The sequence below is a fragment of the Pongo abelii genome, chromosome X (genome assembly GCF_028885655.2).
Source record: "Pongo abelii isolate AG06213 chromosome X, NHGRI_mPonAbe1-v2.0_pri, whole genome shotgun sequence".
Classification (NCBI taxonomy): domain Eukaryota; kingdom Metazoa; phylum Chordata; class Mammalia; order Primates; family Hominidae; genus Pongo; species Pongo abelii.
The window spans coordinates 141,213,290-141,223,019 of NC_072008.2; positions in this window are offsets into that span (position 1 = coordinate 141,213,290).

The window sequence follows — 9,730 nt, forward strand, 5'->3', positions numbered from 1 at the left end:
CATCTTGCTCTTTTACCCAGGCCAGAGTAAAGTGGCATGATCACAGCTCACTGCAGTTCAAGGAACTCCTGGGCTCAAGTGATCCCCCACCCACCATAGCCTCCTGAGTAGCTGAGACTACAGGTGTGTGCCACCACCCTTGGCTCATTTTAATTTTTTTTTTGTAGAGGCAGGGTCTCACTAAGTTGCCCAGGCTGGTCTCAAACTCCCGGCCTCATGCAATCTTCCCAACTCAGCCTCCCAAACTGTTGGGATTACAGGCATCAGCCACCCTGCCTGGGTGCATATTGCACTTTTATGTTATGGAATCAGTTTAATCTGCTAGCTTACTTCTGCAGTTTCATTACCTCTTGCAGCCTTCATAGAACTGAAGAGAGTTAGGCCTTGTTCTGGATTAGGCTTTGGCTCAAGGGAATGTTGCGGCTGGATTGACCTTCTATCCGGACCACTAAAACTCTTCACACCGCTATCAGACTGTTTCTCGCTTTCTTATCATTGGTGTGCTCACTGCAGTAGCACTTTTGATTTCCCTCAAGAACTTTTCCCCTTTGCATTCACAACTTGGGTGACTGGTGCAAGAGACCTAGCTTTCAGCCTGTCTTGGCTTTTGACATGCCTTCTTCACAAAGCTTAATCATTTCTAGTTTTTGATTTAAAGTGAGAGACTTGTGAGTCTTCCTGTCACTTGAACACTTAGAGGCTATTTTGGGGTTATTGCTTGGCCTAATTTCCATATTGTTGTGCCTCAGGGAATAAGATATCCTGAGGAGAAGGAGAGAGATGGGGAACAGCTTGTCGGTGGAGTCATCAGAACACACACAACATTCGTTTAGTTCGCTGCTGTCTGATATGGGTGTGGTTCGTGGTGCCCCAACAGAATGACAATAGTAACATCAAAGATCACTGATCACGGATTACCATAACAGATATCACAGGAATGAAAAAGTTGGAAATAAGAGTTACCGAAATGTGACACAGGAACACAAAGTGAGCACATGCTGTTGGATAAATGGCAGCAATAGACTTGCTCGACATAGGGTTTCCACAAACCTTCAGTTTCGAAGAAACACAATAGCCGCAAAGTGCAACGAAGAGAAGTGCAGTAAGATGAGGTATGCCAGAATGTAGAAGCCATAAATGGCACCTTTGTTAATTTTCCCTGTTAGGAGAATTCTCCCCATTGGGTCTAAAATCTGAAAACGTTGAGGGAAGGGGCACACATCTGTAATCATGACAGATTCCACGCTCATGTCTAAGTACAAGTTCCCAGAGCAGCGTTTTCTGGGCTGTGGAGGAGAGGTCAAGATGTCTCACTTCTGGCATAAAGTGCATTCCATGTGTGTTGGCTCAGCACTCTAACAGAAAAACTTGTAGTCACCAAGTTGATACTAGAATGGAGTCTACAACAGACCTTTCCAGAATTCTGTAGGACAGGCTGTGTCTGACTGATGCGGAGACTGAGAAAGTCATAGCAATTCAGTAGACACAGCCCACTGCTGTTCTTGGCCAAGTGGATCAGAAGCAGTACAGCAGGTCTGCATACAAATAAGAAGAGGTGAGGGGAGCTCAGAACACCAACCCAAATCCACAACATTAGGAGGCCAGCTAGGATGGCAGTCAGTCTTCCTTATTTTGGGATATCATAGTAAGCACAATGGGCTGAGAGGGCAAATGCCAACGCATAGGAACATAGGCGAGATTACCAAAATTGCACATGTGTATGTGTGTGTGTGTGTGTGTTTATTCTCTGGACACATTTTTAGAGTCTTGCCTATTCAAATAACTCCAACACAGAATCTGGTCCTTACCTGGCGCCAACTATTCTTTCAGCTTCTGTGTATCAAAAGTACTAAAGATCAGGCATAACTCCCTGTGAAGACACAGTTTTGAATAAAGCATAAGAAGGGGAGAGGTGTGAGCAAATTACTCGTCATTCCTGCTTGTGCCTTCAGGTCCCATTTGCACAAGATCCACCTGATGGAGTTGTCTGAAAATGTGTCGCTTTGCCCAGATTCGGGAGTATACAGTTGTGGGTGGCAATTGGTGACATGACATCATGGTGAGATGTTCCCAACGATTCTGTGCTCACCTCCAAACTCAAGTTCCAAGACCAGTCTTTTCTGGACTATGCAGAAGTACAGATGTTTACTTTCTGGCGTCAATCTAAGTGGAGTTAATGAAAAGGAGAAGGGAGCATGGTCTCTCTCTAGAACACCACTGTGCATTGGCAAGAACCTCCTCTTGTGGCTTGTCGTGATCTACATAACATGTCTTGATATGCTGCACAAACACCCTCGTGCACTGCCCCTTACTGCCTGCTATGGTTGCTTGCATCCCAGCCTGAATCCCCTGGAGAGATTTCTTCCCCTGTGGGACCGAATACCTGTTTTAATATAGGATATTTAAGGTAAAGAGCACCCCTCCAATGATTAGAAGAGACACAGATGGAAATAGGCGTTTTATCACTTGCCGATCCTGGAGGGTACATGGCACACCTGGAGGGCACACATGTGTGGCAGGGAGCCCAGGCAGGGAGAGAGAAAGGGACCCGTGGGCCAACAACCTTATGCCTGTCCCAGGGGTTATCCAAACGGGTTTCCCCGTGGGGAGTTTTAATTGGTGGGCTTAAAGCAGGCAGACACATGTTTCAGGAGGTCACACTATGACTGAGCAGTGGTCATTGTGGCCTATCTGTGCAGACTGTGCAGGGTATCAGGGTCAGTGGGGCTGGCCAAGTAGGCTGTATGTACATCTTCATATGTACAGACCTGAAACATCTCATGATGTTTCTTAAAAAGAGGAGGTGACTTACATGGAATACAACTGATTATAGGTTGATAATGAAGACACATAATACGCATGTATGTATGTGTGTGTATATATGCATGTATGTACATATTAACATATATATTATCTTACACACACACACAGAGAAATAAATTCTCCTGCTTCATTTATGTTTCCAGCATAAACTCTTAGGAGTGGAATTTCCTGTTCAAAGGTTTCTGATGAAGATTCAATCTATTGAGTTTTAAATCACTTTTCATGTTTCTCATTTGAATAGCCTAGTTCATAGCCCATACCACTTCACAATTAGTGTCTTTACAACCGTCCATACCAATGTCATGGTATTTCCCCTGTATTTGCTTTCACTGAGGTCTTGTGCACCAAGGTCTTGTGTCTCTCTATACCGCTACTTGTGTCACTCTCCTAGTGGATGACCCATAAGACACCCCGGCCTCTCTGCTCCCCGACTCCACTCGTCCTCACAGTCAAACCTCAGGCTTCCCCTCAAGTTTCATTTCTCATCCCCAACCCTCCCTTCTCTGCTTTATCTCCCTTGCAAACACCATCACCTGTCAAACTTCATTCACTTTGTCATTCTCCGCTGGCAAAACTAGAGTCTAGTAAGGCCCAGCTATCCAACTATTCTCCACCTGCACCCAAGTAACAGAACTCTGCTGCATAAATTGTAACACCAAATGTAGCTATATAGACCCATACCAAAATAGGGACACACATTTCACAGGGGCCACTCAATACTACCCAATAATCCTACTCTATTACCCCCCGTAAGTATGAGTTTCCACAATCTGAGGTTATCTATGCTTCTAAATGTAACACAGCTGTGTTAATTTCCTAGGGAGGCCAAAACACGTTACCACAACTGGGTGGCTTAAGACAACACAAATTTATTCTCTGGCAGTTCTGCAGGTTACCAGTCTGAAATCAAGGTGTCAGTGAGGTTGGTTCCTTCTGGCGAGCTCTGATGGACAGTGTATTACAAGTTTCTGGAGGTTGCCAGTAGTCATTGGTGGCTTTTCTTGGGTTGTAGATGCATCACTCCAATCACTTCCTCCTTCATCTGATGGTGCTCTTATCTGTGTGTCTGTGTGTCCAATATCCCTCTTCTTATAATGCCACCACTCACTAGATTACTGGTGTATGACTAATCCTAACGCTGTGGGACCTCATCTTAATTTGATTTTTTGTTTTTTATTTTATTTTTTTTGCAAAGACCCTATTTCCAAATAAAGTCACATTCACAGGTATTGGGACTCCGAACTTGAGCATATCTCCTTAGGGGCGAAACTGATCCCACAACAACTGTTCTTGTACATTTTGATTACTCCAATATTCTATGATTGTCAATGAAAAATTAGGACACACAGATAAGCAGACATTTCCTCTTATTTCTCTGAGAAAACAAAGGCCATAGCCGGGCGCCGTGGCTCACGCCTGTAATCCCAGCACTTTGGGTGGCTGAGACAGGTGGATCACCTGAGGTCAGGAGTTGGAGACCAGTCTGACCAACATGGTGAAACCCCGTCCCTACTAAAAATACAAAAATTTAGCTGGGCACCGTGTGTGCCTATAATTCCAGCTACTCAGGAGGCTGAGACAGGAGAATCGCTAGAACCCAGGAGGCAGAGGTTGCAGTGAGCCGAGATCACGCCATTGCACTCCAGCCTGGGGAACAGAGCGAGACTCCAATTCAAAAAATAATAATAATTTTTTTTTTTAAAGAAAACAAAGGCCGTGAGACAGGATCTCCTCTGGGAACCTCCTGACACCCATCCTGGCTTTCTCTTCCTTCTCTCTTGTAACAGTGAAAGGACATATCAGCCCCTTCCCGGGGCTGACCCTCCACTGAGCACATGGAACCATTCTCTTGACACATTTTCTCTGAGGATGTTGCTTCTATTGCAATTGTCTCTCTTCGTCCTGCGTCAACAATCATTCTTTTTAAATCTTTGCTTCTAATGGAATAACATACAAACATACACAAGAATCACCCATCTTAAAAGTGTCACAGACAAGTAACTCCCATCTTTAAAAATGTACGTAGATAAATAAGCTTCCTTGGCCTCATTTCCCCTTCAGTCCCATTCCTCTGCATCCTGTCCCCCACAGCAAATGCTATTTCAAGAATCACCTCTGCTCACTTCCTGAGCTCCCATTCCCTCCTTATTCCTCTGGCATTAGGCTTTTACCCACATATGCCCCTAATTTGCTCTTAAGATGGCAGGAAACCTCCAGGTCTCCAAATCCAGTGGTCAAAATGGTAAGCTCTCATCACTCAACCTCTTAGTGTTTGACGCAGTTGAGGACTCCCCATTTCTTGAAATAAGTTCTTCGGTCTTCTGTGTGACCACCCTCTCCTAGAAAGGCTCCTTCTCGGCTTCTTTTGCGAGATCTTCCTCCTATCAGGATCCCATGAGAGTGCTCCAGGGCCCAGGCCCTGAATGGCTTCTCTATCCACACGCCAGCCCCATGGCATCTAAATGCAGGTAACTCCCAATCCCATATATATACTGAGTCACACACATGCTTGTCCCATAGACATCTCAAGGGTAAGGTGTCCAAAATTTCACGTGTCCTGAGCTTCCTTCAACCCCTGCACCTCCTTAAATCTTCTCCGTCTCAGATGATGTCAGCTCAGTTCACACAGTGGGTTAACATCGTATCCCTGCCATAACCCTTAGTTTTCTCCATTTTCTTTACACACTCCATGCCATCCATCAGCAAAAACTATCAGTCCTTTGAAAACATACCTGTAGTCTCACCAACTCTAAAGAATGATTGAAAAAAAACATCACTGGGTCAAATTTTTTAGTTTCCATCATGGCACAGAAGAAAGCAGAAAGAACCAAAGAGACAGCAGCCACTCAGACATATGAAAACATGCCCAAAACCCTTCCATGTGTCCCTGCTGGCACAAATAGAGCTAATAACGGATGCTGCAGCAAGGGATTGGTGCTAAGAAATAGCCTTAGAAAGAGGTAAGAAATAGCCTTCTCTGGCAAACTTCACTAAGTCAGACTCAGCCTCCTCTGCAGGGGTCAAACTCTGCTGGCAGAGAAGCTACAGGTAGATTCCAGCACCAGGAAGACAGGTCCCTGCTGAGAGAATACTGCAGAACAAAGAAGGGGCTCTTCTATACCTACCTGCTGAAAACACTGTGAATGATCTTTGTGGTGAGAGGTGCCTCCAGAGGCCCGGAACACATCAGATAAGAAATGGCTGCTGGACCTGAATGCCAGGGGATGAATTCCACTGGGCCACAGAGCAGCTGTGCGCCCTCTCTTTTCTGTTTGTGTCCCTGACTTGGCTGTAGAATGGACACGACGCTACTGGGACTTCTTTCATAGGATTCTTTGCGAGCATTAAATGATGTGTGTGCCCCAAGGCCCTTAGCCCAGTGCTTGGCATATACAAGGGCTGGACACAAAGTAGATTAACAGCAATTCTGAACAGGGATGGCATGCGCCCCATTAAACCTTCTCACATTTTAACTGTCTCCCGTGAACAAAATGCACACCTTCACAAGTATCCATGCAGCAGTCATTCAGTGCCAGATTCCAGCAAAGATATAATAACCATGTGATTCACCTTCTTGGCTTCTAATGACCTGCATCTTTCACTTTCAAATCAGGGAGACTGACTCCGACTGAAAATATTGAAAACCATCTGTCCATGGTCACTGCCCTCAAAAACCTCTTATCACAAACACCTGCTTACTTTTCTTTCTATCACTAACTGCTAGACGGAAATTCTTACTTATTCATATGTTTATCAGAGTATTTATTGTCTGTCTCTTCCCACTTGTATGTCAGCTTCATGACTGCAGAGCTTTTGTTCGTGGTTGCTTTTTCCATCTGCTGGGCCTTCAGCATCTAGAACAGTGCTGGGCACATGGTAGGTTCTCAATAAATACCACAGCAATTAGTTGAATCAGAAAAGGGTAACATCCTGAAGCATTCCAGGCAACCTGAGAAAGGATCTGGTTTTAAGGCAATTCACACCAAACCTGATTACTTTGCTTTGCTTTGTGCATCTACCTAAATGGTATTGGGCGTCATTCAGAATAATGTTGCAGCTGACTGTAAATGTAAGAGCCGTAGTTTTGAAAACACTAGATCCCGGCTCAACTCAACTTTTTCCTGGCTTTGCAACCTGTCCCCAGGAGTGTGACCACAGCAGGAACTTATAACGATTATAGGCCAATAAGTTGGGTTCTCTTGCATGTCAGTGACTCAGCCTCCCTTGTGTACATGAGTTGCACCATGGAGTAAAATGTTACTCCTTCCATTACAAAAGCTACACTGGAAATAAGTGTAAATAAACACTGGACTAGTGTTTAGACAAACATTTCTATAAGAATAGAGTGACAAGGTTTAGATGACATGTATCAATACATGTATTATTCACTATGATTTAATGGATGGGGACAATTCCCATCCATGGGAATTTTGGGAATCTCATGTGATGGGAGTTGTCCCAATCCATATCTTTGTTTTTGAAACCACAGTGGGTGTATGGATTGCTTTTATTTGTTACAGAATGTCAATGTTAGCTCTCTGTTGTCTTAGCTTGGTCTGCTATAACACGATACCACGGAAATTTATGTTGCACAGTTCTGGAGGCTGGCAGGTCCAAGAATAAGGTGCTGACTGATTCGGTTCGGGGCAAGGGCCCTCTTTCTGGATCGAAGATTGTCAACTTCTGGCTGTTTCCTCCTATGGAGGAGTGGGAGCAGATGCTGGCTTCTTTTCCTCTTCTTCTAAGGATACAAATCCCATTATGGGGCTCTAGTCTCATCACCCCATCTAAGCCTAATATCCTCCCAAATGCCCCACCTCCATATACGATCACATTGGGGATTACGGCTTCAACAAAGGAATTTTTGGGGAACACAGACGTTCAGTCCCCCTAACCACTGTGAAGTATGTTCTTTATGCTGTCAAAATAGCTTGTACCTTTCCTTTTGTTTCCTTTCCTTTTCTTTTTTATCTTTTTTTTTTTTTTTCCAAGATGGAGTCTCCCTATGTCGCCCAGGCTGCAGTGCAGTGGCACGATCTTGGCTCACTGCAACCTCGGGCTCCTGGGTTCAAAGGATTCTCCTGCCTCAGCCACCCCAAGTAGGTGGGACTACAGGCGCGCACCACCATGACCCCCTAAATTTTTTGGCATTTTTAGTAGAGATGAGGTTTCACCATGTTGGCCAGGCTGGTCTCAAACTCTTGACCTCAGTTGATCCACCCAACTCGGTCTCCCAAAATGCTGGGATTACAGGTGTGAGCCATGCACCTGGCCACCTTCTGTTTTCTTTCAATGGAACTTCAACAAGAAGGTTATGCTTTTCACCCTTTGTATATACAGTAGGCCTTTAACTATGCAGAGGATTTGGGGAATGAAGTTTCTAATTCACCTCATTTAGGGTTAACTGGGGCAATGCTCTTAGGAAGTGAAACCACTGTAGGATGACGTTGCCCCAGCAGGGTGAACTCTCTTCCTCCCCCTTATGAGACCAACAAGAGTGCTAACTAATCTGAGTCCTCAGTTGTGGATGTTTAGACCGATAGCCCTTAACCAACCCCAAGACTTCACTCTTCTGGCCAGGCCAGCAGCTCTGGAAAGAAACTCATGAAGCACTTAACCCAGGCTGTCCTAGGTGACTATTATAATGAAATGGTGACTAAAAACCAGTTCTGTGAGGAGTTCCAAAGGCAACAGAGAGCCCTTTTCTCTAGCCCTCCCATCCCTGCAGAGCAGGGCACCCAAGTTTAGGAAGGCAGGCATGGAGCCTGCCAAAAAATGGTTCCAAGGAGGTCTCCTGCAAGCCAGGGTCCACGAGAAGAGGGAGTTAGAGAACAGATGGAAGGCTGTCCACAGTAGGAGAGCATATACGGCAGGATTGTGCAAAGAAGTAAATACACAGAGGATAATGGAAGGTAGGGTTCTCCAAAGCTGAGAAGGAAACAATACACATGGAAAGGTGGAAAGAGAGGAAAACATGGAATAAACTCTGTATTCCTGGGCTAGTACTGGAGGTGTACGTGCAACCTCAAGTTTGCCAATAGAAATAAGAGCTTCAATTCAAAACACCGTATTCTCGAACACCAAGGGAACAGGGATCCTTGTAAGTAGGGCTGATTAAGTAGAATTTGAAATTTTGACAAAACAGAGAACTACACACTAAGCATAACAAAGAGGAGTTGTTTATATTCACAAAGGATATCCCTTTGGCAGATGTACAGTTAGAGATTTATGCATCTCACAAGAGGAGTGAAATGACAAACCAGAACCTCTGAAAGCTACAATGGTTAGAGGATGAAACCGTGATCACGATGAGAGACTTCAAGGTACCCCTCTGATTAACAGTATGCATTATCATGACAGCGAGAACACTAGGTTCAATCTATTGGGCCATGATTAGGCTCCGGGTGCCTAAATAGAACTTTATGTTTTAGAATCATTGCAGGCATCAGGCCAGAATTGGAAGAAGGGCCATAGTTTTCCAAACCCGGCTAAAGATCATTATCTTGTTTCATTTTCTTCATTGCATGTATCGCTAAATGAGCTGAGAGGCATCTGATATCAGCACATCTGCAACGTCTTCACGGCGTGCCAGCTGGAAGCTCCGTGGCAGAACACTGGAGCCCCAGCAACTCGAGGTGACAGGTCCCTGTATTTTCAATCCAATTCTTTTGTACGTGGGGAAAGCACGTTTCTGACAGAGTCTACTATTTCCTAGTCCCTGAGTCCTTCTGTCCTTGTGCCGTGAGGTCATCCATTTAGGGACACAGGTGTGATGAAGGTGAGAGGATCAAGGACCATTCATTCTCAATTGTGGGAAAGAGCCTTGGCGCTAACACATCCCTGAGGCAAAATACTCAAAATGAACCGCAGCTTGGTCTGCCTTATGAAAGCAAAGTGGTTCTGGGCT